This window comes from Poecile atricapillus, chromosome 12, assembly GCF_030490865.1.
Source record: "Poecile atricapillus isolate bPoeAtr1 chromosome 12, bPoeAtr1.hap1, whole genome shotgun sequence".
Taxonomy (NCBI): domain Eukaryota; kingdom Metazoa; phylum Chordata; class Aves; order Passeriformes; family Paridae; genus Poecile; species Poecile atricapillus.
This window is the reverse complement of record NC_081260.1, coordinates 6,273,798-6,283,553: the sequence shown is the minus strand read 5'-3', so window position 1 is coordinate 6,283,553 and position 9,756 is coordinate 6,273,798.

Here is a 9,756-nt window from a genome sequence, read left to right as displayed (position 1 = left end):
ACTATCCCAGAGCTTTCTCAGTCTGCTAGCCAAATGTAGACTGCTCTTCACCAAACCTCACAACACTGGCTGACATGAGTTTAAAGGCAATAATTTTTGCTGCCATTCATGAATTTCTGTATCTAGCTCAACATGCCTAAGTGGAGTGGTGTCTCACAGCCAAATTTAATCTAGGGGTACTGTATTCCTTATTGGAAGAACTTGTTATTTGTTTCTGAGATCAAAGACACATCAGCTGTTTGCCTAGAATGCCACAGACTGCTGGAAATGAAAACCATTTGTGTGTCTTGTTTCTCAAAAAGCTGCTCATCAGCCTTACAGGCAAATGAACATATGTAAAGGAGCCCAATGACCCATTCATTTGCATGACACACTGAGGATTTTGTGTTCACAGTGATGTTACTCTCATGTACATGAATAAACATCCTTTGCCTACAAGAAAGGTTACTCAATATGTTTTTGGAGCCGCTAGGTTCTGCTCTGCCTTTGCTCTGTGCCTGTGCCAATATTATCTGAAGGTACTCAGACTTACACCTACTGTATGTATAACTCACCTAACAGTTGACATAACCCACAGAATTGTCATTTTTCAGACCCAGGGATTCAATCAATGGCTCTCAACCTCTGTTTTTAGATGAATGAATGGTTCATTCTATGGTAAGAGTCTCCCTCTGGACAAATCTCTCCAAATACACATATCCCATGTGGTGCTTACAAGTCCTTCTGTTCTTACACAGCTCAGTTACATGAGCTTTTTGTGTTAACAGCTTTTCTGTGCTCTGCAAACAATTATATTAAGTGTACTTGAGAGGGTTAGGATGGGTCTACTAGTTTTGTGCTTTGATGAGGGTTGTGATTAGTTTCCTTCTTTACTGCTGCAATTGTGTTAGAACTGTCCCCTGAATGGTTGCAGCTATTTTGCCATCAAAGGTGCCAGGGTATTTTATTCACTTTTTAGTAAAGGTGTATAATCTCCATACGCATAAATTCTTTTATGCTATTATCACTAAAATGCTCATGTTGGGTTGGGGTTTTGTTGTTCTATTTAATCGCAGGTAAGAAGAGAATTTTGTTTGTAGGCAAGATTGCGGCTGTCAGTAAAAGTCAGCATTTTAAAAAAACTGTTTACCATTGGGGTTGTGTGTGTGCTGTGTATTTCTTCTCCATCTCTTTACAGTGATGACTGTCTGTATTTTATAGCATGTGAATGTGAAATCCTCCATTGCTATGAAAACAGGGTTCTCCCTCTGCAGTCCCTCCTAAACCAGAATCCATTTTTCCTTTGTCTTCAGAGTGGTTCTTGCCCTACCAGCCTTAACTGAAGCACCAAAGGGTTTTATTTATATAAATATATATATATAAATATACATATATATATATATATATATATATATATTCCTTTCCCTGGCTTGTTCTCTTACCCCTTATTTTCATGTAAATGGGACACTTATGATCTCATACCCTTTGGAACTGGGTTTAAATCTGTTTCATTTTATGATGCCAAAGCTGCCTTTCCTTGTTGCTTATCATCAGCCACATTGTATTCTTGCACTGACATTGCTTATCCATGGGGAGGTAATTTATGGCATGCAAAGTGCATTGCTGTGCTAACTTTTAATGGTGGCAGCTGTACTTAGCTCTAGGGACATTTTGATCTGCCTTCACATATAAATGGTTGATTTTGTAGTCATGGGAATATTTACACCCTTGACACTCCAAGATCTTATCCCTGTGCCTCACATGCTGCACCCAGAATATATGAGACCTTGAACAAGAGACACAACACAAATCTTGCAACTAATTCAGTAAACTGAATGAAAGAGAAGTCACCTGTGTAACTGACTGCAAAGCAGTAATAACAGGAAAGCCTTTGTAGTCCAAAGAACTTATTAAGCATGTTCCATAGGAGTAGAGTACAATGACTCTGTTACTTCAGGAGTTAATGGAGAACAGTCTTTTACAAACATGAGTATCCAAACAAGCAAGTATTTGAGCATTTATGCTGTGGATAGTCCTCTTGTAGGTGGTTCTGGGAGAAAATTCTTCATATGGGAAAGCATGGGCTATGGGGAGAAGGGAGAAGAATATGCCAACATCTTGGAATGCAAATACATTATTTTCATCTCCAAGAGATGGCTGTGCACACAGCTCCCTGCAGCCTGCCCTCACCCCTTCTCTCTGCATCTCAGGCCGTGATGCTTTTCTCCTGGTGCTAGATCCAAGAGCATTTCCATTCCTGTGTGCTGAAGAATCAAGGTTGTAATTTACCACACCTCTTATGAAGTTGATGGAGGTTCTCAGTTGGGGCTTTCATTAGGAACAAATTTCTTTAAAAACCAAAGGACAATTCAACCACACCTGTGTAGAGTTTTACCAGGACCCTGCTGCCACAGAATAGGGTACTGAGACTACCAGGGGTAGTCTGGAGTTTTGAGTTTTGCAGTGCTTAGATCCTGCCTTTCCTCCCTCCAGCAGGTTTCTCAGTGTAATGGGATGTGATCATCCCTGGATTGAGTGTCAGGCTCCTATGGGCATTGCTGTGAATTTTGGTGTCTAATATTAACCAACTCCACACCATACATTTATTAAAATGCTTTTTCCACGTGTGAAATGTGTAGCTGTTTTAAAATAGAACTCCTCACTTGCAAACTCAGCTCTGGGGCATTTTATGTAGGAACTTCCTTTGATGTACTGTTAGCTCTGCTGGGTGATGTGAGGCAATCCCAGCCTTGTTATGGGAGCAGGAATCATCTCAGACTCCCACAGAGAAGAAGCTGAGTGAAGATGCAGAAAAATAAAGTGGGCTCTTTCCAGCTTTAACTCCATCCTAAGCACAGAGATTTAAGGCTAATAAGATCTGGAAAGACCCTAAAGTTGTACCTCTCAGCTGGACTATTAGGAATAGCTATAATTAGGGAAAGAAATAGAATATGTATTTTTACTCATAAAAATGTCTATATATACAATTTTGAATAGGGGTATGAGCACTAGCAATATGTTTCCTGTACAAGCTTTCCTGTACAAAACTTCTGTCAGAGGTCTGGGACTTGAACTTAAAACAAGTACTAAATGACTGTGTGACCACCATATGTGTTCACTATTTGAATTTTTATTCTCAAAGATGTAAGAAATTTCTTTCTGATATAAAAAAAAATTAAGAAATAAATAAATGATATGCACATAACTTACTGCTGACATAAGGACAGACACAAAATAACACAATTGTATAAGCATAATTTCATTAGAAAATAGGTCTCATCATCAGAGAACAGAATGTTGCTGGATGCTTTAATTAAAAACCCCACATTTGCTGTCATAGATTTTGTGCCTTTATGATTAGATAGAGCTTAACAGAAAACTGCTGCTTATTTATAAAAACCCTAAACCATTCTGGAGAAGCAAGGCTAACCATTCCTGACAATTGGAGAACAGGTTATCTAATTCAAAATATGTTAAGAAATATGGATTGATTACTCTAAATATTGGTTTCCCACTCCTGGAGTTTTCTCATGGTGTGTGGTTACTTTTTGCCCATTCTGTCAAATGTAGGCACTTGGAAACTCCGATGTTTTGCCATACATGGCACTGTGATTCTTGGAAGTTTGGTGATACTGGTTTCTCCTGGCTCTCGGATCAGGTCTGTGGCTGCATCCTTAGAGATCAAGACAGTGAAATGATAGCTAATTTTTCCTGGGTCAAGAAGATATCTTTAAGCCCTCATCCCTGCTCTGGGAAGGATTTTTTTTTTAACTATTGAAATTTTATCATGTCTACCTTTTGAGCTTATGTTTTAGAAAACCATCTTTGGATCTAAACCTGTAAACAAACTAAAAGAAGTGCCTCAGTGAAGCAATCAGAAAAACATTTAGAGAGAACATGGTGGTATTTGAGGAAGATTAGTTTCCTTGGTACATCCTCTGAATGTTAAATTCTTGCATCCAGGAAAAGTACTGACAAAGAAAGCACAAAAGCTTTTTTTTTTTTCTTTTTTCAGTGAGACATCAACACCTCAGAAATGGAGAGGAGAAAATTCCAAGTTGTAGTTATCAGTAGACTTCTCTCGTACCTGTTAACACTCGGTGTTTTTACTAGAAAAATATATAAGGAAAGATAGGAAAGGAGCGATGATTTGAAAAGTCCCTCATCCTGTTAAAAAGAAAGGACAATGGTATTTATATGATCTTTAAAAACTAAGTAATAATGACACATGAAAGACTTGAATGAATGGAACAAAGGGTGATCTGCTGAAGTGTTTCATAGAAATCTTTTTCCCTAGAAGCATCACTAAATTGATTAACTTATTAGGAAAGCTTACATTTTCACTGAAGGGGAAGGTTTTTTTAATCCTTATTTCTGTCATCTATGTGTTCTGGTTGATGTCAACACATTTTAATCAAAAGAAATTGTTTAATAGCTTGCCTACGCAGAACAAAATATCTTGTTGCAATCCAGGTGAGCTAAGAAATACAAATTGGGCTGGGCATCTTTAATTAGACTGGTTTGAGTTTTTTAATTTCTCCTGTCAGGCTGCAAGGAATCTATCCTTATAGTCAAAATGCTTGGGGGAATAAAAAGAAATCTGAACCATGGAAATTTAAATGAAAATGGAAGAAGTGAAATGGGATGAGCACTGCCATTTGAAATAAAGTGCTAATAAAACACTCAGGTATTAGCTTCTGAAGAAGATTTTTATAGAAATCCCTTGAAGCACTAGAAAGACTGGAATAATATTGTAATTGGCATCCCTGACCTGTTTTATGTATATTGCAATAAGTTTTTGTCTCTGATTTGAAAAGTGCATGGTAAAACAAAGCTCCCAGAATTCCCCGGTCTTTAGCTTTGAAGGTCTGAAGTATGGATTTTTCATTATGGTATAGTGAAAAATAAACCAGTTTAGCATGATACAGAGGGCATAATCATCAGGTGTTCTTTCCTGCATGCTCTTGGATAATATTTTTTGCAATAGCTTTGATGAGGATTCTACTTAGCAGGCTGTGAAAACGTGACCTTCAAAACTATGCTATGTTATAATCATATGTACAGTGCCCTGTAACCAGATCTAAAATCATGCATTGCGTGTTTGGGTGTCATTTTTTCAGAACACTTTTATTGCTCATCTAGGCCTGAAAACTCTGTTAAAACCAAATCAAGCATTCATTCCTGCAAAAGAGGCAAAAATGCAGTCTTATTAGCTGTGACAAAATCAGCAGCAGTTCTGGTAATAGGGGGATTACCCAAGGCAAAACAAACAAAGAAAAGTATTCAGGAGCTGAAATATGTGATTGAGATATTGAAGGTGCTTTGCAGTTATTAGGAATTCTTTGCAGGCTGGCATAATGCAGCCTTCTCACATCTCCTAGTGTAATTACAGTGATGAGGAAAAGATTTTGAGGTCAAGTCCTTAATTTAGCTAATTCAGTCTTAATATTCAAGGATAATACACCAAAAGATTAACATTCTGAGTGATGAAGGATTCTCGTGCCTTGCAGTGTTTCACTGAAGCCAGCTTTATTGTGCATATGTCTAATAACTTTCTTGCTCTATAATGGACTCTGCTCTGCAGAAATGGATCTAATATTTTGCTTATTTTTTTCCTTCCTAACCATCACTCTCAAGGTGGCACCTTTGTCAGCTGCAAATCATTATTGCTGCACCCTGCATGGGTGGGAGCTCACAAAAGCTGAGTGATGATGTGGGCACAGTGTTCCAGCTATCCCTTTTCTCTCGTCTGCAAGTCCCAGGGAGCTGCAAACGTGTGCCCACCCGTGTGCCACATTTGTGTTGACGTGACAAGCCTTTCCCATTGCAGGAGAAAGTACAGGTACAAAAATGGTAATGATTGAGACATTTCCAAACTCAAAGTATACTTTCCTCTTTGTGAAATAACTGTTATTGAACAGTAAAAGCACAGGCTTTGTTTTACTGCTATTCATCTAAATCTCTTCCCTTTTCCCAGAAATATGCTCTGACTTGACAAAATGTATGGTTTTTTGAGTAACAGCCTGTATTAACAAACACAAAGGTTAATAGAGTTTGAGCATCTTGAAATGTGATTTAATTTGGAAGACTGTAGTCTGTGAATATTAACTACTAACAAATTAAATTATTCAGTGACAAATCACATCAGGCAGGCACCTATGTAATATTAATTAGTTTTGTCATTATAACAATTCTTCCAAACAGTAGCATGCAGGCAAACTCTGCATCATTGTTTTGGCTCAAGGTGTTCATTTGTAAATGAACAATTCATCATGTGAAGGAAAAGGGAAATAGCTCCAGGTTTGTGTCAGATTGCCCTGGTGTTAACTGCTGCTCTTTGATGTGACATTGTCTAGATCTATAACCAGTGGGAGTAATAGAGGGGAGGAGTGGCCATTCCATTATTGTGGACAAATTAAACTATTGGCTGCCACTACCCAAGTATAATGTTCCTAGTGATCCATATCCATAACTTCCATTAATCAAAAAATTGATATGTTAGGTGTTTGCTTCCAAACTTTAAAAATATAGCCATCATATTCATATGCCATTTAAAATAAGTACATAGGCAATATCTTAAAATTACTCTTTTTTTTTTTTTTTATTTATTTAAAAATAGAGACAGGATCTCCTGGAATCAACAGGAGTCATTCTTTTGTTTTCTATTGACTTTATATTAGCTTTTATATAGGAACTCATTACTGAACTGCCACGAGGGATATAATATATGCTGGCAACTACAGAATGAAATTACCAGTTGGAGGGTTATTCCACAGTGCACCATAAGGGAAAGAGGTGCACCCTTAGTCCCATGTAGTAGTATATACCAACATTTATGCAAACAGAATATAGAGAATACCAAGCCAGAAATTTGTTCCCCAGCTCACAAAAATGAGGGCAACAGACTTCAGACTTACTATTTCTGTTGTAAAGCACTAGATTTTAGCATACATTACTGTTTGTTTGAAGTATTTTGTAATTGACTCTTCAACAGAAGAAAACCTTATTATAAAATGTATTTTGTGTGTATATAGTTAGAGACTAGACATATTATGATTGTAAAGAACATTCAGTTTCTTCCTCAGAGTACATTGTGTATACAGAATATGATGCTTTTACATCTAACAAAGTCAAAGACATAATTTGAATGACTCTGAATTCAATCAATACTTTGATTCCGTTAAAATAGTAATTTTTAATGTTATTAAATTCATGTTTATTGCAAGGCTACATGCCAGGAAATATACTTTGTTCATTTTATTTTTAATATATTGCTGTATACTTTTGAAACTAGCCACACAGCTGCTTTCTTTAACCCTTTTTATTCTTTTAATAAGCATAGTCTTCTCAGTCAGTCTCTTCTGAGATACTCTATCCTTTTTACAGATATTAGCAATCTTGATACAAGAAAACAAAATCCAGCCAGAACTCTCTGCAAGGCCCTGAAGGTTTGTCTTGTCCACGAGATTACATAAATTTAGGAGTAGTGTGTGTCAGCTGAAAACACACAACACAGGCTGGTCCAGTTGTGAGGTGTCTCATAATTATCTTCAGTGCTGTAACAGAATATTGGTGTTCTGTGGAGCAGACATGCCAGGTTACCTTCACCTGCCAATATGGATTACAGTTATATCAGTACAGTTGACTTCTTTGCCTAGCCTCAAATGATCAAAGAGACTTTTGTTTCTTCTCCCAAGAGCCTTCTGCACAGCACAATAGACTAAGGTTAGGCTTCATACTTATTGCTCAGTCCTTTGAGAATAGCTATTATTTGGTACCATCATAAGTAAGTCTTCCTCCTTAGTGTTCATTGTCCTGTTTTATGCCTCTGTTTTCTGCTTTAGGTAGTTTAACACATTCAGCTGTTTTTCACAGTCTCCTCACTCTTACCAGAACAATGGGGAAAGTCAGAGAAAAATTCAGCTTTTGCTTTCCCACTTATGCCAGTCGTGCTGTTGCTCAGTCTAAAGCAGTCACGTCAATGAGGAACACTTCACATTGTAGCCCTGTGACAACAAACCTGGAGCTGTTTCCTTTCTGTCTCATAAGATGAATTGCTCATTTGTAAATGAGCATTTAGAGCTAAAATATGAGTCCTGACTTTGACTACCTTCAGAAAACTTTCCTACATTCCAATTCACTGAAAATCCTACAGTGTTTACTGATAGGTTAATAAAGCCTTTCCATTCAACAAGGACATGGTTTACAGAACTGCACAGCATCACTGGGGAAACTGAAGCTAACCCTAATGCTCAGACAAAAGCAAATTAAATACTCCACCTGCCCTTTGTTTTAAGGTGTGGGATATTGTTTAGAACAAATTTAGATCAAAACTTAACTTTTTTTGTCTTGTAAAGGCCTTCAGTGTCTATCAGTGGCCTCTAGCGAATGTGGGTTAGCAGTGGGTACACACAGGGATGAGAATTACCATGGGCATATGCAGAGTGATGCTTTCCTTCTTCCAGCAGTCACAGAGAGTTCAGGAGCAGAATGAGGCAGAGTAGATGATTACAGACCTCTGAATGTAGTTTGTTTTTAAATACTGAGTAGAAACCTGTTTTTGTGACTCCACAATACTGTGTGGCACTCTGAAAACTTACATTTAAATCTGAAACCTGTTCATTCATATGGATGGGAAGTAGTCCTTGTAGCATGCAAACTAACAAGTCCCCATCTTTTGGTTTTTTGGTTTTTTTTTTTTTTGTATTTATTTTGTAGTTTCATTTTGATTTTATTGTGGTCTGTAATATACAATCTCTTTTCAAATCTTAAATCATAGTGTGTTTATTCTCTCAATGTAATGACTGTTCCATACTTCTGATCATCTTTCTGATTCTTTTTCTGTATCTTTCCTCATTCTACTGTGTTCTTCTTCAAGTTGTTATCAGAATTTCATGCAAAAATCAAAACAGACGGAACACCAGGCACCTACTATGTTTTCTGATTTGTTTCCAGCTTTTACTATAGTATTTAACACTTTGATTTTCTGGACTTATAACAGGGATATAAGAGATTTCAGAGAACTTTCTAAAATTATTCAATTTTTCCTCCTAGTAAAAAGATTCAAATCCTATATTTTTAAATGCTGAGGTTGTTATTTTTGATTGCAGCAATAAACATTGCATTTCATCTGATCCCACATAATTTGTATCTCCTGGGATTTTTTTATCTCCCTGTCTACTCTCTTTTGCTATTAATTCAAAAATATGTTGAATAGAATGTTTTTACTAAATGGATGCCACTGGGCCTCTGTGACAACCATCCTCAGCTGTGAATGCTGTCTCTTTCTTTTTATACTTGTTTCTTAGTTTTCAATGAATTTCTGATCTGCAAGAGAACAGTTCTCTTTCATTGTGTGAAAGTTTTCCTTTTTCAAGAACACTGTCATGAGCTCTTTTAAAAATCCAATGAATTGACCACACCACAGCTGTGTTCAACAAATGCTTGTTGACTCCTTCAAAGAATTGTAAGAGGTTTTAAAGGAAATATCTTCCACTTACAGAAGTTGCAGGACATTTTCCCTAATGGTTATCCAAACATCTGCTGTTCTAGTTTTTGTTCAGATCTTTAGCTATTTACCTGGAAGTCACAACTGCTTACCTAGAGTTTCTTATAGGGTGGAGCCCCTCTCAAAGCCTGAGGTTGCATTTGTTGCTTTCCCTTCCTCAGCTGCTGGTAAGGGTTTAAGTGACAGGTTTTATGACACCACAGTGAGTACATGTTTTGCTTCCTATTTATGTAGAGTCAACTTTTCTGTAAGGACTTGAGTGCACAGGA